Source organism: Balearica regulorum, chromosome 1 (genome assembly GCF_011004875.1).
Source record: "Balearica regulorum gibbericeps isolate bBalReg1 chromosome 1, bBalReg1.pri, whole genome shotgun sequence".
Lineage (NCBI taxonomy): Eukaryota > Metazoa > Chordata > Aves > Gruiformes > Gruidae > Balearica > Balearica regulorum.
Window position 1 is genome coordinate 188,055,765 of NC_046184.1, and position 25,613 is coordinate 188,081,377.

At 43.5% G+C, this 25,613-nt stretch overlaps 1 long non-coding RNA gene across 1 annotated transcript; it reads right to left on the reverse strand.

Annotated features, from left to right (window-relative positions):
• Positions 1 to 579: 579 nt before the first annotated feature.
• Positions 580 to 22,451, reverse strand: LOC142600165 (uncharacterized). The gene is made up of 3 exons (XR_012833619.1): positions 22,359 to 22,451; positions 14,878 to 15,090; positions 580 to 3,148 (listed from the first exon to the last, which is right to left on the reverse strand). It is a non-coding gene; the product is annotated as an uncharacterized LOC142600165 (long non-coding RNA).
• Positions 22,452 to 25,613: the final 3,162 nt, after the last annotated feature.

Here is a 25,613-nt window from a genome sequence, read left to right on the forward strand (position 1 = left end):
GGGGAACAGAACTGCATCCTGCATTCACAGTTACACTATTCATTACTTAGTAACATAATGACATTTTCTGCCCTATTCTTGATTCATTTCTTAACAATTTCTTTACAAAATCTTCATCTTCTTTTGCAATAATACTGCATTACCTCTTGGCTAACAGTTTCAAACTGCATTGCCTAATACTAAATATCTCAGTCCATGGGAAACTATGACCTGACTTTTCAGTGCTTCCCATAAATCCCATTGAAGTTTTTCCACTCAAATTTCCCCTGAAGTGCAATCAGATAAAGATACATACATTCCTCTAGGGAATTAACCTACATATTTCTTGTGAGCAAACAACCATCTGTCTCTATCTGAGATATGCACACTTCAGAACATGCCTGACTAAGCCCCAGGGTTGCCCACGTCTCCCCTGTGACAGTCCTGAACATTGGATATTGCCACATTGAGGATGGAGCACTATTCTACCCCACAGACATCTGTTGGCTTCAGTAAATGTTAGCCAGACTTTAAAAGGAGTCAAATCCATTAGAAAATATTAAGTTCAATAAATGTATTTAGCTATTCATTAGTAAAAGGAGTGACATCTAAGCAAATGCATCATGAGTTGGTATTAGGCTTAACTGTAGTGTTAGCCTTGGTGATTGACATCTGACTTATCCTAGTACACTGCAGAGCCAGATCGAGCTTGCTGTGTCCACATCCACGTTTATATTTCCTTGTGTGCTCTGCAAGGCCATCAGAAGAGATAAATCCATGTTTTTCTAGACTTCATCAGTTGAATGTCTATGGTGCTTCCTCGTCCAACCACAGGAAAATGCTTTTTGCCTTCCTGGGTAGAAGACAGCATCATGGGGAGGCACTGGAAGGCTCTTGATGAAGTCTTTCCAGTCTCTCAGCACTGGAAATCTTGTACCTTCCCAGTCTGAAGTCAATATTCTCTCTCTGAGAAGGGCTTTCAGGGACTTCAGAGGAAGAAGGACGAAATTGCATCAGACCGTTGTGGAAATACTCTCTCAACAGAAATGGCTCCTTTGCTCCCATTTATTTGGAGCACAAACATGCCTTGTACTGAGGACCCTCCTCAACCTTTTTCGGAACTCACAGAGGTTTTATTTATTTCATAATCCTCGCTAATAAACCTGTGTATTTCCATTATCCAGAAAAATATCCAGTTTTCTTTTGATTCATACTAAACTCTTGGCCACAGTGATATATTAAAGTTCCTAGAGTAATGCAGCACAAATGTTGACATTTGCTTTGGGGTAGAATTTTGTAGCAAGGACCTACCTCACACAAACATTCACAAAAAGCCCATGCAAAATGACATCTAGCTCTTACACAACACTTTTCCACAGATCTCAAAACTGTTTTCAAAAAGGGTCTACATAATTTCACTTTTCTTTGAAACTGAAATGACTCATTCTTGCCTAATAAATCAGGAACTTAATGTCAGAATTCAGGTCTTATTCCCGGGATCTACCAAATTGTCTACATAATCTTCCATAAAGTACATGAAATTATGGACAGTGTGAACGTATGTAGATCTCCTAACACATCTCCTGGCCATCTTTGTACCGCACAGATGTAATATGTGTCTGCACAAACCCGTCACGTCACTATTGAGTACTCTTAAGCAGCGGGACCCCTTTTGGCAAAGACCAAGTGAACACTGGGCTGTGTTAGCAAGAGTGTCCACAGGTCAAGGAGAGTGATCATTGCCCTTTACTCAATACTTGTGGGACCACATGCTGTGTCTGATTTTTGGGCTCCCCTATACTGAAAGGCATGGGCATAGTGGAGCGATCCCAGTGGAAGGCCACCAAGCAGGCCAGGTAGCTGGACCACACGGTACGTGAGGGGAGGCTGAGAGAGCTGGGCTTGTTCAGCCTGGAGAAGACTCAATTTTTTCCTATGGTTCCATGATTGTGAGTACTGAAGACCCTAGACATTGCACCAGTTCAGCAGTAAGTAATAAATTCCTCGATATGCTCTGTTTACTGGTTGGTCAAACATTTGAGAAGCCTTTGGGATGAAAGTCACAACACAGAAGTTAAGATAGTTATCAAGAGCTTTTGAAATCAGCTATAATGTGAGTTTTGCAATTTTCCCAGCTCCTCTCTGCTAAAGATAATAACTTCCACACTGAACTGAGGGGCACTCAAAATACTTCATAATCTAGGCAAGGTGCCCGATGCCAGATTTAGCACATCAGTTTAAAGGGAGCTTGAGCCCAATCTGTCTTTTATATAACCCATTGTACTAAATCCCAGAAGGTGGAATAAGGCTACTAGAATCAGCTGATACTAAGTGAAAATGTGAGTAATGCTTGAATATTTCAGAAAATACATTTTTTTCTCCATAGTTAGCAATGTATGAGTCACTCAGGCTCCCTAGCTACTGCACTGCATGAATGACTCAAAACTCCACCAAGAATGGAGGCACAAGCAGTTCTTCCTTTGTGCTAGATTTTCTCCTTTTAAATCACCATTGCTGTATCTCACCCACTTCAAAAAAAAAAAGAGAATCTCTTTCCTTGTTACTTCCTTCCTCCGTCCCTATGCAAGCACAGATAAAATATCATGCACAAGGATGGTCATGCTCATCATGATTGAAAAAAGCACAGGTTATGATGCATTAAAGTGAACTCAGGTAACCATTTTTAAGCAGTGAAAATGTACATAAACTAGTTGCTTTGCTGAGCTTCTCTGAAGTTCTTGGAAGAGCAAGGACACAGCACTTCTAAACGCGTTGCACCCAAATGTCCTCAATGGAATATTCCTGTGCAGCAAAGCTCAGAGTCTGGGATCTTGGAAATTTTAGTCAATCATTTGTTTGGGAGCAAGTTTTGAATTCAGTTCATTGTGGACCTTGAAATACCTCAGTCCTGTATGGTTTTACAGACTAGTAATCCCTGCTTAGTTTAAAAAATTGCTGCTGAGAGGATGCACTTTAATTTGTACCAGGTATCTCCATGAGAACGATGGACGCACATCCCCATCTTCAGTGATTGCTGGCCTCAAGCCTGAACCCAGGTTCCCTCTGCAGAGCTCTGAGCAACTCTTTGGAGTCATAAGCAAATCTGTCTTTGGTGTCACGTTCCCACTGTCTCATCACTTGATGCATCACATGAGTCATTTTCCAGGGACTGAAAGATGGAGAGGGAGAAATCGTGCTGCTTGTATATTAGTTGTCACTTGAAAAACACTGCATGATATGGCTATTGCCTAACCCCATTACCTCACCCCTAGGCTGATCACCAGCCTCTTGTTCTTTGGATCACAGCTCTGTTGCAATGACCATAGGGTATTTTGGACAGTGATCACTTCCTATGCTGTAAGACCAGTCTGATGACTGGTCACATAATGAGAAGTATACATGGTCATTTGTTAGAGCAGATGTCTGTAAGGTAAGCCACTGGTTTCAGTTCTGCAGTTTGTTTTCTATTTATGAGAAAGTTATCAAGATCAGAAGGAATTACTGTGATCTGTTTCCCTAGGCTATTCTTCCCATTACACAATTTTAATTCAGCTTTTTCAGAAGTTATTCTCTTTGATTCTGCTAATCTTCAATTGAGCAGATACCTAGTGGTCCCTCCCACCAAAAGCTGATTTGTACTTCCCCAGTGTCTGAGGAGCTTGTGCTGTCACTGAAAAAGAAAGGTTCCAGTCCTCAGGGCTGTAGGTGCAGCCTTCTGGATACAACATTTTTATACAGACAGAAGCAACAGCTGTCCAAAAGTCATGAACTCTTAATGCCATTAACGCAGTCTGTTTGTTAGAATTTCTGTTTCTGAGTTGACCATTTCACTGCTGGCCACCTTAACCATCCAGAGCCAACAAAATCATCCAAGAGTGGGGAACTCTGTTAATTAGGCAGAAGCCTTCACTGTCAGACAAACCTAGTTTGGACAAGTCCCTTCAGCTTGTCTACAGTCTCTTCTGTTGCCACCACAAAACACAGTATTCTTCTTGGTCAGTCATTCTTTCTTTTACCCTGGAGCTTCTGAAACAGTTTTTGATCACAAGTCTCAAATTATGGTAAAAGACCATCAACTTTGTCATCTTTCTCGGCTGACCCAGATTTATTCCATCAGTGTTTAGACACCTAATTCAGAAGTACAAGTTATGCTATAGTCAACCAAGAAAGCAGATATACAGAAGATGTGGGTACATGAGGAGCAGGAGAGGGAGTTGGACTTGTTCAACCTGAAGAAGAGAAAGGTTGAAGGATCTCACTGCTGAGCGAATGTAATGATATGATGCAGAGAAGACAGAGACAAACTCTTCTCAGAGATGTACAGCAATTGGACAAGAGGCAATAGACACAAAATGCAAAACCAGAAATTTCAATCAGATTTTAGGAAACCTTTTTTCACCATGAGGATGGTAAATATTGGAGCAGGTATTGGAGAGGTAGTGGCATCTCCATGTTTGGAGATGTTCAAAACTCAGCCAGACAAGGTCCTGAACAACATACTGTAACTGGATGTGCTTTGAGTGGGGGATTGGACAAGAAGACCTCCAGAGGCTCTTTCCAACTCAAATTTTCCTATGGCTCAATAGTTCTGTGGGTTTGCAGGAAATCTCAGATATTGATCAAGAGCCAAAGCCACCCTGTTAAGTTGCCTTTCACTGTATAGTTTAAGAAATTTTACACCAGTAATTTCCACAACACTAATAATGAGTTCTTCTTTCTTCTGACTAGTTCACTGAAGTTTAATTTTGTTTCAGGTTTGGGGCGTATTTATTGTATAATAAAAGTACTTTAGCCATAATGCTACCTAAAATCTTTTGGGCATCATCTCAAAATACTCACTTATTTACTTATTTCTAGCTCCACTTAGTGGGTCTTATTTTTTCCTTGCTCATCATTTGACCAGCTGAATTATTTCTGTATGTAATCTCTTCCATTCATTAACTTCTTCTTGCCTGTTGGCAGCGAATATATTTGGCATTGAAAATTGACAGAATATCAGTATATGTGGCCTTTTAACGTGATTAATTAGCGTTTGGAAAAAAATTTGTAATCAGTCAAGGAAAAACTGCAAGGCTGTGAGGGTTAACAGGTCTTCTCCCTTACTTTTTGCTTGATTTGTTTTATAAACAGTGACACAAACAAATACATCAGGACGCAAACTGGAAAGTCACTTCTTACTATGTTGGATTAAAGGAATAGAAGATCAGTGGAAGGATTTTTCTTGCTTTCTGAAAGATATGACAGCTCTGCCTTGCTCTATACATTTGCAGGCAGCTTAGTTCTCCATCAGCCCATGTTTTGTCAGTGAAACGCTTATCTGAAACTCTTGCCCAGCAATCTTACCAAATCATGGCTTTCTCGCTACTGTTGCTTTCAAAGCAAAGACTCACACAACCTTGTTTGGCATGTTATCGCCTATCAGTTCTTATTCAACTGTGAAAAATGGCTTGAAAAACAACGGGAAACCCAAGAAAATGCAATGACAAACAGCAGTGTGTCAGGGTTTAGGAAAGTGTGATTACAAGCACCATGGAGACCATTGTCAGGTCAGATCTGTCTTCTTTAATTAATTGAAATAGAGGGGGAAAAGCATGTTAACAAGATTAACAAATGAAATTACCAAATTGTAGGTGTTAATATCAGTAAGTATCATTCCCTGTATTATCTCAGAAGATATCAGCCTAGGAAATAATTTTCTTTTCATTTTTAATATCTATGTTTCTCACCTTTTTTTATTTTTTTTCATCTCACCAAGGTTTGAAAATGTTCTGTGAGAGCCTCCTGAGAACGGGACTGGAATTGGCCTTCTTGTACATTAGCTCAGAGATCAAACACTTTCATGGGGAAGAAAAACACTGCTTTTAGCTTTTCCCTTTTTCCTAATGTACGAACTTAAAGATGTCCACACTGATTTGTCTAGGTCCCTAGAGCAAAATTCAAGGCTATGACATGAAGCTTCTCTATTTCCTTTTGATGTTTTCAGAATCAGGTCCTGGAAAATTAATTTAGGGCCAGGATTAATAAATACATTTTTAACCCATTTTAAAGCTTCTTAGGATCTTCCCCTGGAAAGATGGAAAAGAAACAGTCTTGGAGAGAGAGCAGATAGACACACATTTCTGTGCAAAGGAGTAGGGGACTAGATTTTTGCAGAATCTTTATCAGTGATTTGGAGGTATCTAAAATCACTGTTGGCAAAAATCGTGACTAAGCCAAGTGCTGACTAACAAGTAAGTAATAAGGAAGACAAAGCTTGCCATGGAGTCTAATCTGGATTGATCAGCACATCAGTACCATTAAAACATAGTTTGTAATGCACTATAGTGAAAATAAAAGATAAATTGTGCATTATTCAGTAAGAAGACAGATAAACCTCTTTCTATTGAGATGTTCTCCATTCATTATATATTTACTGGTAATGTTCATGCTTGTAATGAAAAAATAAAAGATGCCACCTGTAGCACTGTCAAAGACTGCAGTCCTGCCAACATTTATATGAGCCAGTGTGGAAACATTGAAAACTACAGAGAAGGAAAGACTCCAGCCCCTTTGATGTCTGTGCAGCCTTCGCCACTTCCTTAAGCACATGTTTTGGTGGGACTTTGTAGTCAAAAGAAGCAATTCTATTTCAGTCTCACCCACCCTTCCTATTCCTTTCTCCCAGATGGAAACGACTGGCAATTTGTAACATCCTAGAAAACTTTGGCAATGCCCGTACAGACACTAGCAATCGCTCCTTCCGCACATGCAGCCCTGTTCCAAACACTCTCCAGTAAAAATTTACTTTCCCTGTGCTTTTTATAGTGCACCTCACAAGGGCTTAGGCAAAGAAAAAGTAAACAGCTACGACTATAAATCATACAATTCCCCTAAACCAAAACTCTTTTATTCTAACTGGTTACCTAGGACAAAGGTCTGTAGCAGACTGTTCTCAATATCAGAGAGTTAAAATGCCTTCCTCCATCATGCCACACTCCCAGTTCTCAGTGTAAGAGAGACACATGACAAATACACATACAGCACGCAGAATGTCTCATTGAAGTCGCTATGAATACACGGAGGGCATATGCTCTGTCAGTGTTTCAATATTATTCAGAGTGCTTGCAAATACTACAGCAACAGCAATGCCAACTCAGTGCCAAAAGATTACAGAAGTGTTCTCATAGCTGGAAGATTAATAAAGGCTGCCTCCTCCAAATAGATTCAGTGGTTGGCAAACACAATGCCAAGCCTTTCCCAAGCACTAAACCTTGGTATAAACAACAAAAGATACATTTTCACACTATCTTCTACTACATAAGTGGGTTTGAAGTAGATATCCCAGCCCAGCAGAAAGATTTAGACACTCTCATCTGCTGCCTCACTGGGGCCTGGTACGGCTCTCGGACTATTACCCATTACTGCTCTTCCATGTGGGTGGCAATGAAGCTGCAACGCATAGTCTAAGGGTGATCAAAAGGGAATTCAGGGCCTTAGGATGGTTGGTGAGGGAATCTGGTGCACAAGGTATTTTTTTCTCTCTCCTTCCAGTTGTGGGCAGCAACATTGGAAGAAACAGACAGACGCAGTCTATTAATACATGGCTCTGTGGCTAGTGTTGCCACCACAATTTTGGGGTTTTTGATAATGGGATGGCCTACATGGCACCAGGCCTGCTGGCATCAGAGGGAATTCATCTTTCTCAAAGGGAGAAGAGGGTCTTTGTTCATGAGCTAGTGGGGCTTATTGACAGACCTTTAAACTAGACTTCAAAGGGGAGGGGAATAATATCAGGCTTGCTGGCGAGGAGCAAGGTAAGAGGGATGAGGTGCTTGCAACACCTCAGCCTGTTGCTGAGATGTGCTGGGCACACTGGAGCACACTTGAAGTCTTATGGAGATAAGCCAGGGGCTCCTGAAGTAATAGCAGTCAGCAGGGAAACACCAGTGAAATACCTCAAAGGAATTAAGGGGTGTTCCTCTAAGAAGGTGACATGGCCAACAGCCCAGATGAAGTGCCTCTACACAAACACACACAGCATGGGCAACAAACGAGGAGTTTGAAGCCACCATGCTACTTAAAAGCTATGACCTAATTGCCAATACTGAAACTTGGTGGGAGGAAGCTCATGACTGGAGCAGGGCTATCAATGGCTACAGGCTGTTCAGAAGGGACAGGCAAGGAAGGAGGGGCCATCTTGCCCTCTACATAAAGAACTGGATAGAGTGTAAAGAGCTGTCTCTGAAGAATAGCCACGAGCAGGTCAAAAGCTTATGACTAGGAATTAGAGACCAAGGCAACAAAGGGAACCTTGTGGTTGGTGTCTACTACAGGTTGCCCAATCAAGGGGAGCCTATTGACAAAATCTTACTCCAGCTACAGGAGGCATTGCACTCACAAGCTCTCGTCCTGCTGGGGGACTTCAACCACCTCGGTATCTGCCACAAAAGTAGCACAGCAAAGTGTAGGCAATCCATGAGACTCCTGGAATGCACTGAGGACAACTTCTTAGGCCAGCTAATAGACAGCCCTACCAGACGTGATGCAATACTGGACCTGTTGGTAACCAACACAAGTGACGTCAAGATTGGAGGCAGCCTGGACTGCAGGGATCATTCACTGGTAGAGTTTGCAGTCCTGAGGGATATGGGTCAGGCAAAGAGTAAAGTCAGGACCCTGAATATTGAGAAAGCACGCTTCCAGCTCTTCAAGGAGTTAGTCAATAGGGCCCCCTGGAAAACTGCCCTCAGAGGCAAGGGAGCACAACAGAGCTGGCAGATCTTTAAGGACGCTTTCCATAGAACACAAGAGCTCTCAATCATCAGGTGTAAGAAATCAGGAAAGGAAGGCAAGAGACTGGCACAGCTGAATTGAGACCTACTGGTCAAACTAAAGGGCAAGAAGGAAATGCACAGGCAGTAGAAGCAGGGACTGGTATCCTGCGAAGTGCATGGGGACACTGCCCAGTTGTGTAGGGATGGGGTCAGGAAGGCCAAGGCACAGCTGGAGCTGAACTTTGCAAGGGATGCAAAGAATAATAAGAAGGGCTTCTACAGGTATGTCAGCCAGAAAAGGAAGGTCAAAGAAAGCGATCCCCCCCCTGATGAGCAGGACTGGCAAACTGGTAACAACAGACAAGGAGAAGGCTGAGGTATTCAACAACTTTTTTGCCTCAGTCTTCAATGGTAATCTCTCTTTCCACACCTTTTGAGTGGATGGACCACAAGATGGGGACTGGGGGAGCAAAGTCCCTCCCACTGTAAGAGAAGATCAGGTCCGTAACCATAAGTCTATGGGACCTGACGAGATGCATCCCAGACTCCTGAGGGAACTGGCTGATGTAGTTCCCAAACCACTCTCCATGATATTTGAAAAGTCATGGCACTCAGGTGAAGTCCCTGGTGACTGGAAAAGGAAACATTGCACCCATTTTAAAAAAAGGTAGAAAAGAGGACCAGGAACTGCTGACCTGTAAGCCCCACCCCTGTGCCTGGGAGGATCATGGAACAGATCCTCCTACAAGCTATGCTAAGGCACATGGAGGACAGGGAGGTGATTTGAGACAGCCAGCATGGTTTCACCACTGGCAAGTCCTGCTTGACCAACCTAGTGGCCTTCTATGGTGGAGTGACTACATCAGTGGACAGTGGAATTGCTACAGATGTCATCTAGCTGGACTTCTGTAAGGCCTTTGACATGGTCCCCCACAACAGCCTTCCCTCTAAATTGGAGAGATATGGATTTGATGGATAGACTGTTCGATGGATGAGGAACTGGTTGGACAGTTGCATCCAGAGGGTAGTGGTCAACGGCTCAATGTCCAGATGGAGACTGGTGACAAGTGGTATCTGTCAGGGGTCTATACTGGGACCAGTACTGTTTAATATCTTCATCAGTGACATGGACAGTGGGATCATGCGCACCCTCAGCAAGTTTGCCGACGACACCAATCAGAGTGGTGTGGCTGACATGCCTGAGGGATGGGATGCCATCCAGAGGCACCTGGACAAGATTGAGAAGTGGGCCCATGTGAACCTCAACAAGGTCCTGCACATGGGTCAGGGAACATTCGGTCTCAATACAAGCTGGAGGATGAAGGGATTGAGAGCAGCCCTGCAGAGAAGGATTTGGGGCTACTGGTGAATGGAAAGCTGGACATGAGCCAGCAATGTGCACTTGCAGCCCAGAAAGCCAACCGTATCTTGTGCTGCATCAAAAGAAGCATGGCCAGCAGTTTGAGGGAGGTGGTTCTGCCCATCTACTCCGCTCTCATGAGACCCCACCTGGAGCATTGCAGCCAGGTCTGGAGTCCTCAGTACAGGAAAGACATAGACCTGTTGGAGCGAGTCCAGAGGAGGGCCATGAAGATGATCAGAGGGCTGGAGCACCTTTCATATGAAGACAGGCTGAGAGAGTTGGGGTTCTTCAGCCTGGAGAAGAGAAGACTCCAGGGAGACCTTATAGCAGCATTTCAAGTACTTAAAGGGGGCTTATAAGAAAGAAGTGGACAAACTTTTTAGCAGGGCCTGTTGCAATAGGACAAGGGGTAGTGATTTTAAATTGAAAGAGGGTAGATTTACACTAGACACAAGGAAGAATGTTTTATGATGAGGGTAATGAAACACTGGAATAGGTTGCCCCGAGAGGTGGTAGATGCCCCATCCCTGGAAACATTCAAGGTCAGGTTGGACGGGGATCTGAGCAACCTGATCTAGTTGAAGATATCCCTGCCCATGGTAAGGGGTTGGACTAGATGACCTTTAAAGGTCCCTTCTAACCCAAACCATTCTATGATTCCATGATTCTATGATCTTGCTGGACTGACTGAAACTGAGAGGTCTTCTGCATAATCTTGTCTTTGCTCTCCATGTCACATAGCAACTTACACAAACACACACCCCTCATGCAAAGCTTCATCTCTGCTACTTCCACACGTGGCTGAAATTTCTCTACTTACATTCCTGGCAATTTACATTTCATGTAACTCATTGTGCTTCTCATTCTAATTCCAGTACCGTAGCAGTAGAAGAACAGGAGCTGCTTGGCATGAGAGCCCCCCTTTCATTCTTAGTCTCACAGAAAACATGAGTTGCAGATGTTTCTCAAAGTGCCTGGGGAGACCACATGCTCCAAGGGTAATTCAGGGCACTGGGTCCCCACAAGAGTTACTACACTATATGAAAGTGATGTAATACAAGAGATATGAGAACAGTGCATTGAGTGTATGGGGACTTCAGGAGCAGTGCATACAGATTATGTCAATTAATATGATTGCATTCACCACCACAGTGGTGACGTAGTACACCCACCTGTCCCCAGGGTGAAGGAGCAGACCCAACGTACAAAGTCACCAGGAGAGAGAAGTCCCTCACCCCAGAAGAGGAGCTGTTTGAAATGATCTCTCTTCCATGCCCTTCACTGAAGATCTTCCTCTTCCGTGGCTGCATGAAGCTTAGCCTGGGGTTCACAGTGAAGCCAGAAGGGCAATGTTCTCAGCTCCATACCGCAAACCATTGGCTTGGTACACAAGGACCTGTGTATGGGCACATGTAAGGCATTTGAATGAACCAAGCAGACACTCCCAGAAAAGTTTCCAAGCTCAAGCTCACAGCATCCCAGGTAACGACAGAGGAGGAAGACATTTCCCAGAGCTCCAGCTGCCCAAAGAACAAGTAGTTTTTCAGGGATGGATGACTTTAAGACAACAAATGAAATCTACCATTCTGTCAGCAGCACGTTTTTTCTTGGTTTGAAGCCACTGTCCTCACCTTCTTGGTTATTGTTGCCCTGGGACTCCGTCACTGGCTTAGCTCTCATCTAGTGCTATAAAGGCACTAACTCTAGTTGTGGCCCTATGGAAAGGAAAACGACCGACAGCTGCTTCCTTGGAGGCATTTTTGTTTTATGCAGGCTGGGAAAAGTTTCTGAGACAAGTCTTCATTTCGTTAGTAATAAAGTCAGCCAGTAAGTTAAGTGCTTCTGCCAGTAGCTGTCTCCTTATTTCAGAAAAGGTTTTTAACTTTGAGAATGAAATTCCATGAACAAAGCACTTCTGTGGAAGCCTCTTCTAGACACAGTCTTGTCAAAGTAAAGCTTCTTTCTTTTTTTTTTTTAAATAAATAGGGCCAAATTGTTCTTAGTTCCATAATTGCCAGCTGCCATTTAAATCAGCAGGAATTATGCATATATACCTGAGGAAAAATGTGAATGGTAGTTCTTAGAAATAAGAGAGGAATTAATTAAAAATGGATTTTGGATTAAAAATATCAGAGGGATCAGCTGACTATGTGCTATAGAAGGGAAAAGAGCTGACTTAGAAAGCCTTAGGAATCAGAGTTATCACAGGAATTCTGCCAAGGCATTTATCTGTAGTGGTAGATACTGCTATTTTGACTTGCAAACTGTTAGAGAAATATAAACTGCTTTATTCCCTTGTCCCAGTTAGATTAGTCAAGTACTTAAGCACTTTATCTTTTAATTAATTGTATCAGCTAAGTGTGTATTTAAAAACTGAATTTCTGTGCAGAAATCCCGAACATATTCATCACTTCTCGTACACCCCTCTTCTCCACAGTCTGCCAAGCACTGAGTCATAGCTCCATTTTATTCTATTCTTTCTATTGCTGCACAGCAATTACACAGTCTATGAGAAAATTATATTTGTTGTTTAATCATCAGGGGGACCAGCCATTCATAAGAGAAGGAGACAGCAGCCTGTGCAAAAAGAGGATGATTTAAGGGAGGGTTACAAAGCATGATCTGGTTAAAAGTCAACTAAACTTAGAAAATGGAAGATTTGGAAGCTGTGGTGGAAGGTCATCTCTTCTGACAGTCTTTTTTTAAAAGAAAAATTGTAAAGGAAAACTACAGCTGCTGGTTTCATATTCGTTGTGCCAACCTGCAAACTTTTTGTTTTCCAACACTTTGCTTATCTAGAAGAAATAGAAGATGCATGTGACCGTTGTTGTGGGTTTGGATTGTAAAACAAAACTTAAAGCGAGGCTTTCCTAACCACGTATCATCTTATTTGCTTATTGTGGATGGAGCAATTCCAGTGGCTAAACACAGGGATGATTCCAGTCAAATGACTTCTCAACCTCATCCACGCCAGTGTGGGTTTGTAGCAGCTATGCTTCCCCAGGCAGCTTCCCCAGAAACCTAACTCTGAACTTAGCCCTAGTTAGCACTGCAGGGCAATCCATCCCTCCCGAGCACTCAGACAGAAACAGAAAGGGACATAGGAAAGTTTGGGCACACAATGTTCATTTTAACAAATGTTAAATGTATAAAATCTGCTTTCAAAAGCTCCAAGGCTGGACAAATGAAATCACAACTATCTACTTCGGGAGAAGTGCAGATTGCCTTGATGAAAACATAGGTTGTGTTTCACAGACACGGACATTAATTCATCCTGAAACTCTTCCTAACTGAAGACAAATGCCCCCAGATAATGGCCCAAAGCAGCATGCCCAAGTCATCCTGCAGGGCTGTGCAAGCAAGTAGCATGTCTTGAAGGCTTGTGCTCAGGGTGTGTTTGGTCTGTTACGAAGCACAGTGCAAGGGCTGTAAATGACAGACAAATAAACTCTTTATCTGGAAATTTCAGTGGAGTCACATTCAGGATGTCACTGCTCTCTTCCAGCCAGCACTTGCAGCTGGGATTGAGCTTGCCAGACCTGCCTGGACACAGTCCCAGATGGTGCAGCAATCACCCCTGTCCCCTGCCAGGGGTGCCTACTGCATCCCTGCAGCGAGTGGCACCGGCTCACCCTTGCTCCCTGCAAGCTAGTCACTGGGCTGAGGGGACAATGGAGAACGGTCTTTCAGTGCACGCTGGATGGATGCCCTGCCCTGGTCAAACCTGTGTGCCTGGGAAGTCTGCTGCAGATCAGTAGTTTCTTCAGCCACTGGGATCATACAGGTTTAAGGTATTAGGTCACACTGCTATGGCTGGTTTCTGAAAGCATCGAGCTAGGACTGGGGTCAAGTCAAACCAAAAAGGAGGCACCAGGTGACAGACTAAAGCTCTGGCAGCCAGGGGCTTGCAGTTACAACTTTAAGCCAAGCTACTGACTCATGCTGGATGTGTGAACATGAGCAATGCAGTTGGCTTCTTGCTACTTAAATCAGCTAAGCTGGAAGATTGAGTCATGGCTGGACCTCCCAGAATCCAGATACGACGTCTGAAGTGACCTTTCTAGAATAAATAAGTACAAGTTTGCCCGTTGCCTTTAAACCCAGCATATAAGTGTTAGACTGTGCTAGAGAGCTACAGCGAAGACGATGGGGAAGAGGATGACATAAGCTCCCCCTTCCTCAGCACACTGAGGAGCTTCTTGTAGAAATGAATGGGGCCTTTTCTCTCTTACACTGTGGGAATGCTATTTTCCAAGGAGTTTGCACTCAGCTTGCCTAAATATACATTGCTCCATAACACAGTGCACACGAATGTGTCCAGGACATCGGAAAGAGAAAAAAAAAACATAGAATCATGCAAGAAGTGGCCTCTGGGAGTCACTCAGGCTGACCTCTTGTCTCCTCACCCCCCAGGCCTATCTTCAAAGTAAGATCAGCTGGCTCAGGGCCTTGTCTGGTCAAGTTTTGAATATCTCCAAAGACAAAGATTTCGTGGGCTTTTTGAGCAACCTGCTTTAGTGTTTGACCACCCTCACTGAATTTTTTTCCTTATGTCTAATTTCCTTTGTTGCAACTCATTTTTCATCTTTCTCTGTGTACCCAGCGAACTGTCTGTCTCCATCTTCTGTGTAATTCCCTTTCAAGTTAGGAAAACAGCCCTTAGTCTCCTCCTCTCTGGTCTAATCCCAGCCCCCCCTAGCCATCTTAGGGGCTCCTGCTTTTCAATACCTTTCCTGCACTGGGGTTCCTAAACTGGATATAGTAATCAATACACAATCTCACCAGTGCCAAGTAGAGAGGATTAGTGTCTTCCCTTGGTCTGCTGGCTACGGTCTTCTCTTGAAATGTAGTCCAGTATGCATCCATCCCCGCGAGGGCACCTTGCTGACATATTCAACTTGGTGTCCACTAGAACCCCAGGTCCTCTTATGAAGAGCTGCTATCTAGCCAGTCAGCCCTCAGCTTGAATTTCAGCTATGGATTTTTCTGTCCCAGCTGCAAAAACATCAGCAGTAAATCCATGATAATCAATATACCTACTGCATTGGTCAGAAGTGGTCCATAGTCAGAGGAAGCTTTTGGCAGAGTCAAGACAACAGTTGTCCAGGACAGCAGACTGCAGGGAGTAGCAAAAGAATACAATCCTGCTGCCCATTTTGCTTTTACTAGAAAAATTTTGGAAACCCAGGCTCACTGCTGCTGAAGTTTGAGACATAGATGTATGTGTGGATGTGTGGCTATTGCTAGACAAGATGGGACTCCTATAAAGCTATGACTGCTACCTCATCACCTATACGCCTGGTGGCAGCAGGAAGAGCAAGTCCAACTCTCCAAGGCTCTGCTGCTGGAAGTCCATCCCAGCTTGGGTTTTCCTCCTGATGGGGGTACTCATTCCCCTTTGGGCTTACACAAAGCTGGGCAAGTTTTGGCCACATTTTTCAGTTACATTACTGAGCTTCTTCCTGTGTAAAAATACTATTCAGCTAACTATAGTGAATTAAATTGTTATCATCAAATAGTACAATAATAATATATGGATTCAATGGTAAAATACCAGAATTAAAGTTATTTCTAAATCTGCATTAAACAACCGTCTCAGCAATCATAGAATCATAGAATCATAGAATGGTTTGGGTTGGAAGGGACCTTAAAGATCATCTAGTTCCAACTCCCTTGCCATGGGCAGGGACACCGTCCACTAGACCAGGTTGTTCAAATGCTCAATGCTGTAAGCCCACTAACCTTGAAAAGCACTGCATATACTCAGCTCTCTGGATAAGCTGTGATATTCTCTGAACTGTATACAAAGCAAGGCACGTCATGATGAGGTGCGTGTGGAGGGTAAGGAGACTCAAAGATGCTCCTCTCTGCAATTACTAGACAGGGCACAGGGGCATTGGAATACAAGGTTCTGTCTGGCAAACGGACACATATTTAACCTGTGACCCCAAGAAAGGGGACAACAGCTCAGCTGGATCAAAGATTTTCTGTTTTACTGGTCTGGCTGGCCCCTTACTCTAGATGGACTCCAGAGAATGGCCCTGGGACTACCTGCAGCTGAAGCTGCTCCTGGAAAATGGGAGGAAAAGTCTGTGTATCACTGTATATCTGCCCCCCGGAAGCTGAAATCCCTGGTTTATCTAAAATGAAACAGCAAGTATGTTAGAAGTGGAAGAAATCTCTGGTTACTGCTGTGACCTATTACAAACTTCTGTCTACACACCCTGTAATGATTCAGCTGCAGAGGTGGCACAGAGGGAGGCAGAGGTTTGACACCCGGCCTGTGGGCATCCTAAGTGGATATAGATCTCAGGATACAGCCTCTACCAAGGGATATGCAGGAAACAAGTGGGCATTCAAAGACTTGAGTCTGCCATGCACTTCTCTGAGAATTATAGCCAGCTTTCAGCATCCTGGTGTCCTCTAAGACAGAGAGGGGAGTTGTGGTGGCTCATCCGAAGCAACATGGGACTTAGTTTCTGCCGCAAAAGCCAGTAAGCATATCCTGCCAGCACCTGGTCAGAGATGACTTGAGGAGAGGACTCTGTGCTGCCCATGGGGCATGACATAACATGAAGACACTGCCTTTCCCCGCTGGGCACCGTGAAGGTGTTCCTTCACCTCCTCCACTTCCTTCCCCTGGAGCATCTCATGTAAATCAATGTTATGCTCCTGCCACATCCTTTAAGTGTCATAGCGATGACACCCAAGTTAGATTATGAGCGCCTGGGGCAAATTCACATGAGACCTATTCCTAATGTGAAGTCAATTAAAATCAAGTAACACAAGGAACACATCTGGCCCTAGATGTTCATGATAATAAAGAAACCCCATTATGCTACTCATGCAATATAATTACTAAATAGCGATTCTTGAGATCACCATGTCAGGAAGTAGCCTGAACCACAAAATTGAGACATTTATTTTAAGGTGGATTTCAAACCTTTAGGGTTTGCAGATTCCATTTTCTGTTCAGCTTATTAAAAAATAAGATCTTCAACACAGCATTGAGCTGTACAGTCAGTTCTGCACTTTGAACATCTCCTCCCCAGCAACTCTACCAGAAACAAAGAAGGCACCTGTGGTGCTGGTTTGGAGCAACAAAAAAATTAGGAGTGTGTGGAAGGTCTAAAGCTGTGATCCATCAATTCAGTAACACAGAACAACACATCAACGTCTTAGTGATCCGAAGCAGCTAGCTCAGCCTGATTCTTGTGAATTTAACTTAATTTGCTTACTTTGAGCTTTTTTCCTTTTTTGTAACATCTATGAATCATTGCACCATCCAGAATGAATACTGACTGAATGCTTCCCTGGCTCAGAGATAACAGAGCCCCTTGCTTAGTCAGGAAAATGATTTAAGAAAATCAATGGCTTTGCTTTGGTTACAAAATAAATTTTAAAAATAACAGAGTAAGAGCTAAACAGTTGGGATGCCAGCAGAGGGATGTTTCAATCCACTGCCCTTTCATACCAAGAGCTTGCCTGACGGCAATGAGATAAACGTGTTTCTCAGCAACATCAAATCTTAGGCAAAGTCCTATAGTCATTATTTCATCGCTTAAATATTATGACCAAACACATTAGGGAGAATGGGTCAGTAAGAGAGCCCCATGCACCCTTGCCATGAGCACCCTAATACAGGGCTGAGGCTAGGACTGTCCTAGATCTTAAGGCCAGATGGTCTCAACAGAAAGATGCCATTAACTTCCAAAATGCTCACAGTCATCTACAGAGTTGAATGTGGGCGTTGATAATTCTTTAGGCTGAGGCACAGTTCAGTCCTGTCCATAAACACTGACCTTGAGCAGCGCATGCAGTTATTCTGGATTTCCCAGGGCAGGGACTCGCATACTTTATTTTTTGTGTCATGAGTGGTGGTGGCGGCAATGTAGCAGTACTTTCTATCGTCCTCCTCCTCCTCCTCACTTTGATTTCAACTGCCACTATACCACAAGAACATTTCTGCAACATGTCTTCCCTTCTCCCCTCTGTAGTAGGACCCTGCTAGCATTTATTTTTGTCTACACTGCTAGCAACAGTGAAGCCTGGTGGGTTGTCTCTGGCTCCTGCCCTTTCTTTGGGATTAAATGGTGCTAGGAAGTTGTTCTACTTCCTCAGTACGTATTGATTACTCTGTGTATATTGTTCAGGAGAGGTTTTCTCCATTCTCTGTGAGTTTAAACTGTGAATCAAAATCGCCTCATACTGTATGAAACCTGGAGGAAAATACTGGGCATAGAGAGAGAAGATGACACAGATTAGAACAGGAGCCACTGCCTCCTTTGACTCTTCCTGGGACAGGTCTGCACAAGTGTACATGTGAGTACCAGAATACTTAAACCAGCAGAAAAATGGTGCAACAGAGGAACGGAGACTCCACATGTAATCCCAGCAGCTCCAGACACTCCTGATGCATGGGATTGCCTTTCCTTGCTGTGTAGAAAACCCAGGAAACCCTAACTCCCTTCTCTGCTTACTCACACACAGAGTCACACGTGCTCAGCTGCATGATCACACCTTTGTTATGCACACAGAACAAAAGTAGATAAATGGTCCAGGGTAATCTATCCTAGGGCTGAAATACTTTTAAGAAAGAGGTCCAGGGGAACTACTGAATAATACTTTTCAGCACTGAAGCATTGTGAGAGTTAAGGTGATGAGTTAAGCCCAGATGAAGCTCTGGAAACCACTTGCTGTGGACAGAGCCTCTGTGAAGCACCTGAACCAGCATCCATCACAAAGTAGAGCAAATCGTGGAGCATTTGATAAAGATCTCAGCTGTTCCATAGGTTAAAGCAAAATCTATCATTTTGAAGTTGATTATTTTTCTAAGCAAAGACAAACTCCAAACTTACACAGCAAAATAAATCCTACTGTATTCTAAGTTATCTGGCACACTGTTGGTACAGAAGCTGAGAAAAGTCTGTGTTTCCCACAGCTCCACACCTCTGATGGAAGTGTGCAAACAGCCTGCATGAGCAACCTCCTCAAGCCTGAACGGGGTTGAAGCAGGACACAGATCTATCCCTGTGCAATCCCTGGCTTTGCGCTGCCCAGCATAAGCCATTCCGAAGTGGCTCTTTTTTTTCATTGTTTTGCCTTAACGCAACGTGCACAGAAGGCACTGGATTACCACCATCTCCTGGACTATGCAGGTGATCTGGTGTTAATATCAACAGTAAAAGTTCCCTTGGCTTGCCCTGCCAGGCTACCTGCAGCCTTTGCTTGAAGGACTCACTCCAGAAGACACATCCACCCCTGTTATAATTCATTTCATTGAGGCCAAACATGGCATTACCTTTCACCATGAGGTCGCCAGCATTTCAACTGAATCACCTAAGCTCTTTTAACATAAGTCACTGAGCAATTGTGGCTTGGTAAAATGTTCAGTCACAACAGATGTGGGCAGAGTTTGGATTAGTCATGTAGAATGAAAAGGTTTCATCAGCCACTCACCCTTAGAAATGACATTTCCATACAAAATAAATTCAATTTAAAAAGCAATTGATTTCTTATACAAGAAAGAAAGCCTTCTTCAAACTGAACTTTTGTTCATCATGAGCATCGGTGAAGCCTTCACTGAAAAACAACCTGCTGCATGCCCAGGGCAGCAAACACCTGTCTTTGAGAAGGCTTCTGATACCTTGTGGTCATCTTCTGCTTCCAGTGGGTCTGCATGGGTGTCCTGGTTTCAGTTGGGATAGAGTTAATTTTCATCCTAACAGCTGGTATAGTGCTGTGGTTTGGATTTAGGATGAGAATAATGTTGATAACACACTGATGTTTCAGTTGTTGCCAAGCAGTCAAGGACTTTTCAGCTTCTCACACTGCCCTGCCAACAAGAAGGTGGGGGGGAGCCAAGAAGCTGGGAGGGGACACAGCCAGGACAGTTGACCCAAACTGGCCAAAGTGATATGCCTTACCATATGACGTCATGCTCTGTATATAACTGGGGGATTGGCCAGGAGGCAGTGCAGCTCAGGAACTTGCTGAGCATCAGTTTTGGGTGGTGAGCAGTTTGCTGTGCATCACTTGTTTTGTACATCATTATTATTATTATCATCATCATCATCATCATCATCTTCCTTTTCTGTCCTATTAAACTGTCTTTATCTCAACTCACGAGTTTTACCCTTTTCGATTCTCTTCCCCATCCCTCTGTGGATGTGTGGTTCTTCTATCTGCCAGCTGCGTTAAACCACAACAACGGGAGAGGTAAAAGGGAAGGAAATGCTCAGTTCCCTGACGCTAACCCAGAAAGAGCTGCCATCTGAGGGAAGTGACAGCTGACCTAGTGGAGGTCAGTCCCAAAGAGTGGTTATATCCCCATGATTTTACGCATGTGTTTCCTCTAGAAGAAGCCCAGCAAAACCCATCAGGATTCCCAAGGACGGTGACTGAAGGGAAACACAAACGAGCCTGAACACACAAACAAACACCCTTAAACCTTGATGCCCAAGTTGATGCATGACTGAAAATGGACATTTGCGCTACTGTGCTCAGAAATGGAGGAAATAATAGGAAAAAAAAAAAAAAGTTTCAGATGTAGTCTTGACAAGTATTTGCCAGCTGTCCACTCAATACTGGAATAATTGCTCCTTGCATATCTCGGGCACAAACCCCACCCAAACAGGGCTGCAGAACAGGGGCCACACAGTGTAATGAGGCACTAACCTCCATCAAGCGTGTCCACCTGACCACGGGTCCCCTGCCATTTCAACACCCTCGTTGCTCCCTGCCTAACACAGAGATCACAGCACAGGGGTTGTCATTTCTATCTCCAAGCAGCTCTACATCACAGCAACTCCCACAGCTGTGTGATGCCAATTCATGCCCCAGGGGAAGCAAACTGATGGTTTCCACACAGCCCGTGTTTGTAGCCCACGTTGACAATCATGGTGTGGACCATGGAGGAATTTTATCTGATCACCAGCTTTTGCTCCAGAGGTGTCTAAGGCTCAGCTTTAAATGAAATTTAACTGTGTCTCTTGCCATTAAAAAATAAAAAGGAAAAGGACCGCATGAGCTTTGCAGGTGATCGTCACAAGCTGGGTCCTGTGAAGAATTCACCGGAGGCAGATGGACATCTATAAAGCAAAGTCATGGCTGGGATCTCACTCTTTGTGACCCAAATATTCAGCTAAAACATTTCAAATGAAAAAGTTAGTTGGCTTGCAGTCATCAGTCCACTGTGGATTGAGGAGAATCTCCAGTGGGAAAAAGAAGGTTATTAAACAGATGCTACAGAATACAGCAATATGGGGCAGAAAGGAAAACAATATTATGAAATTACTTCTGTCTCAGATACCCTGTACAGTTTTTATTAAAGTCAACAGGAATTGCACACACGGCTCCAGGAGTAGGCATGGCCCGTCAACAGAGTGTTAAAGCACAAGCTACGGGGAAAATGGAAAGGTTTGAACTCTACAGTGGCTAAATAATCACAGGCCTCGCTGCTTTTTACAGACAGACTTGCAGATCTTATGTGTGCAAAACACCCTAGTCTGACATCTCAGAAGAAGAGGAATTTTGCACCATTTCCTACATAGAGAGGTGCAGCAGACACCTCACAGGCAGTCCCAGGCTGAAGAAACAGTTTGGCACTTCCTCCAGTAATGGAGAAGCAGAAGCAACTAGGTAGATGCAAGCAAGTAATAAATAAAGCTTGCTGAGATTTTTTTTCACCTCAAACAGGGAAGATTTATATTTTGTGTAGTGATATTAGATTGTTTTATGCACTTTCTTTTGTTTTTTTTTCCCCCAAACCAGGCAAAATATTAATGGAACTTTTGAATTTAAACACCCATGGACTATGCTGAGTGACTGGTCTGCACTAGGTAGCAGTCATGCGTCGTGGCAAACTCCACAGTGCTTTCCAAGATTAGCTGCACAAAGAGATCCTTTCACTTACCACTGAAACGCAGCCCTCTTGCATTTCAGCTGCTCAAGAGCGCAAGCAATATTTCACTACGACCTTGGACACAAAATGAAACGCACTTCCGTAAATCCCCCAGTAGAGCACCAGCATCTCCCCACACCAGTGTGCAGCAGGAGAGCTGTGAGACCACAGTGTGCTCCTAGCCTACCCACGTGGCAAGTAATGCCACCTAGCATCAACTACAACTAGGTTACATCACCTCACAGCTGAAGATGACAAGTTCATGCATATAGCCATGCATATAGATGACGTCAGCTCAGCTGATACTCGGTAACTAATGAAGCCATCAAGGGAGCTTAGACTCAGGGTCCTGGTTAGATACCTGTTTGAAGAACCACCTTTCTGCTCTGCAGGGGAACAGTGGTCCAATTAAAGTTCTGAGGAAGAGGCAGGGAGTTAGATGCCTCTCTCTCTCTCCCGCAACAGAAACTGGAACAACCCTAAGCTTTCCACACTGCACAAAGTGACTTCATGAGTCATTCAGTGCTTCCTTTCAAGGACTCCCACCTCTTTATGCAATGAAAAGCAAACAGAAGTTCTCTCTATGGTTTAATGATGTCATTGCCCAGCTAATTTGTCTGCTACAAATCCTTGCAGGCTTTAAATTTGCTGTCTAAGTTCATACCAGGTTTGTAATTTACACTGTTGAAAGGTGACACCAACTCATACCAGTCAGCTGAGTGTGTCCCAAATGGAGGATTCTAGACATGAGACAAAGAAAAAATCCCATCAACACAGGAAACTCCTATTGCTATGGGACTTCTTGTCTCTGGCATAAAGACCTTCTTCCTTGGGAGGGTAGTGCAGCGCTGGAACAAGGACCCAGAGACATCTCCAGCCTTGAAGATTTTCAACACTTGGCTGTACAAAGCTATGTCTGATATGACACAGTGTTGGTGATATTCCTGCTTCAAGTGGAAGGTCAGACTAGAGCCCTTTGCAACGAACATTTCTATGATCCTGTGAGCTCTTCCTGCAACCTGGGTATATTTCTGATGCAAAGAGTTTTCCACACTAAAAATGAGAGGGCATGCAGATTTGCATGGGATGAAAGTATACTTGATCTTTAAATGATCTTTAAATGAAAATGATGGGAATTTGAGAGGGACGTATTAATGGACTTGTGCAGCTGTGCACAATACTGAGGGCTATTTAGGGGCAGACCCCAAGAAGACCCTGACTGCTCCCATATGCAGTGATGCCAGCTCTTTTACTAAAGAAGGGAATTCCAGAGAGGGACAGTTGACCTTTAAGACGCCAGCACAGTTGTGTTAAATTTCCCTTCATAGTAAGAAGCCAGTCAAATGTCACCATTCATTGTAGAACTGGTCAAAGCACAGGGCAAAGCTGCTGCATTTTTCACACTAGAGCCTTGAAACAAGCCATTTTTATTTTTCATCTCTCATTCAGGCCAGCATTTTTAGCGTGAATTCTTCTTCTGCAAAGCAAATCGAGCTGTAGAGCTTTTTATTCATCTTTCCCAACTTCTCGTGCTTTAAGATTTCCATAAGGCAGAAAATATCTGTATGAAGACTCAGTCCATGATGGAGATAACTGCCAACACCCAGCCACATGTTATTTCACATGATGATGGGCACTGTCATCTTAATTCAGTTTCATATACCACCACTTGATTTCTTTGCAGGAACAGAACAGTTGTTAAGTGTTGTGTACTCTTTCGTGTTAGACCTGCCCCTTTTACCTTCTCATGGAAAAATATCCTCTGTTGATCCAGGTTATGAAACAAGCCTCATATTAGTCTCACCACACTGCTCTGCACCAGCGTGACTAATGCTTGCCCTTTAAACATCCTGTGACACTTCTAACAAACTTGTATGGTACCGAGCAAATTCAGTTTGGGAAAGGCAAGCCTGAATAGCCCTCACATCATAAAGCTCTTGATCAGTTCCCTTCTTGTTCAGTTATAGGGTTATTTAGTTCTGGCAGCTCCCAAACACTGGTGGAGAGGGGATTCTTGCGGTGCCATCAGTAGGATGGCAGCAGGGAGCCAGAGGCAGCTTACCCTGGAGTCCTACAAGCCAAGGCACGGGGAGCAGGGCTGCTGCAGTTGTCAATCTGTCTAGGCTGCACAGACGCACAACCAGGTTCCTACCAGGCTGAAATGTTATTTTGCGCAGCGTGGAACATGCCTCTAGGGAAATACAACAGGACCTCTATTTCCTGAAGGAAACGGAACAGAACCTGGATGCAGATAAATCCTACAGACATTCTCCAGCCTCTGACTTTTTATTTCATTAGCAAATAAACTTAATATTTTTTTAAAAAATTCTCACAGTAGTTTCTTTTCTAAAAAGCAAAGTCTCTCTTTGTGGTGGCTTTGAAACAACCTTAAATTATGAAATGTGGATGCCTGATGCAGAAATAGTTGGAATTTGGAAAGCACCTGGAACTACAGGTTTTGAGTTTTAGTTTCAGCGGGTTCCCAGTCAGACACCTGTGATATTGATTTAATTGTCAGCATAGTTAACAATTTCACAGCTCAGAGGAGAGAGAAGAATTATAACATTGAATTGCTCTGCTAGTCCTCAAAATGTGAATGTGTGTGCGTGCGTGTTCGTGCAAACGTGTGTGTAGGGATAGAAAAAGAGATAGAAAATGAACTAAAGCATATAGGCCACCACCATATGTACAGTGAGTTCAGAGGGTGATCGGTTTACTTTTCTGTAAGGAATTTTCTATAAAGAAGGGGCTCAACATTTAAGAAGCTGGCTTTTAGGCAGCTTTGCCATTTGCAAAATCTGGCGTGGAGAGTCTCAGCAGAGGTTATGAACCAACAACTTCAGAGTGGGTGGTAAAATTAGACAAAATAAATCTTTCCATCCCTCAGAGCAGACACAGCAGCAGGTGTGGGTGGAGACTGAAGGTGCACCGCAAGGGAACACAAACACCCTAAAAAAAACACCTTCCAAGGAATAATGTTATCATATCTTGTTGCCAACGCTGACATAATGCTCATGCTGTCTGCAAAATCATTATGTTCCAAGCAACACCTCCTGAAGTCTAGAAAAGAATCGGCCCTGAGAAAAGAGACAAACTTTTCTTTTAAATTTCCTTCTGTGCGGAACCAGCTCGGTTCTGAAGTAAGCACTATGGAAATAGCCAGGCCCTATTGAAAATTTCTAAAAAGGAAAACATCACTGCCAATTATTTTGCCATGTACTGAAAATATCTTGATCTTAAAATATCTTGAGAAAGACCCTGAGACTGAAAAAGTAATGCCTTTGCTCTCTCCATGTGTCAGTGGTGCTTCTTGTCCTTCACTTTGTGAACTCCAAATTCAAAGAAAAATCTGTAGGAAAAGAAAAATTATGACAAAGACCTCAATACCCTGAGAATCATCGCTTTGCTCCTCAAGGAATGTCTTTCTGAAAAAGGCCACACTGATGCCAACTCAGAAGAAGAAGGTAACAATTGTGTCCTGTGGTTTGGTGCTGGCAGTTATCATAGTGAAGAAATGTAAGCTCATTGATTTCTGTTACACCAATGGTGTAAGATATCATCTTAACTTTTATGTGCGTTAGTGAATGTAGTTAAAAACCAGTGTATTTTCACAGCA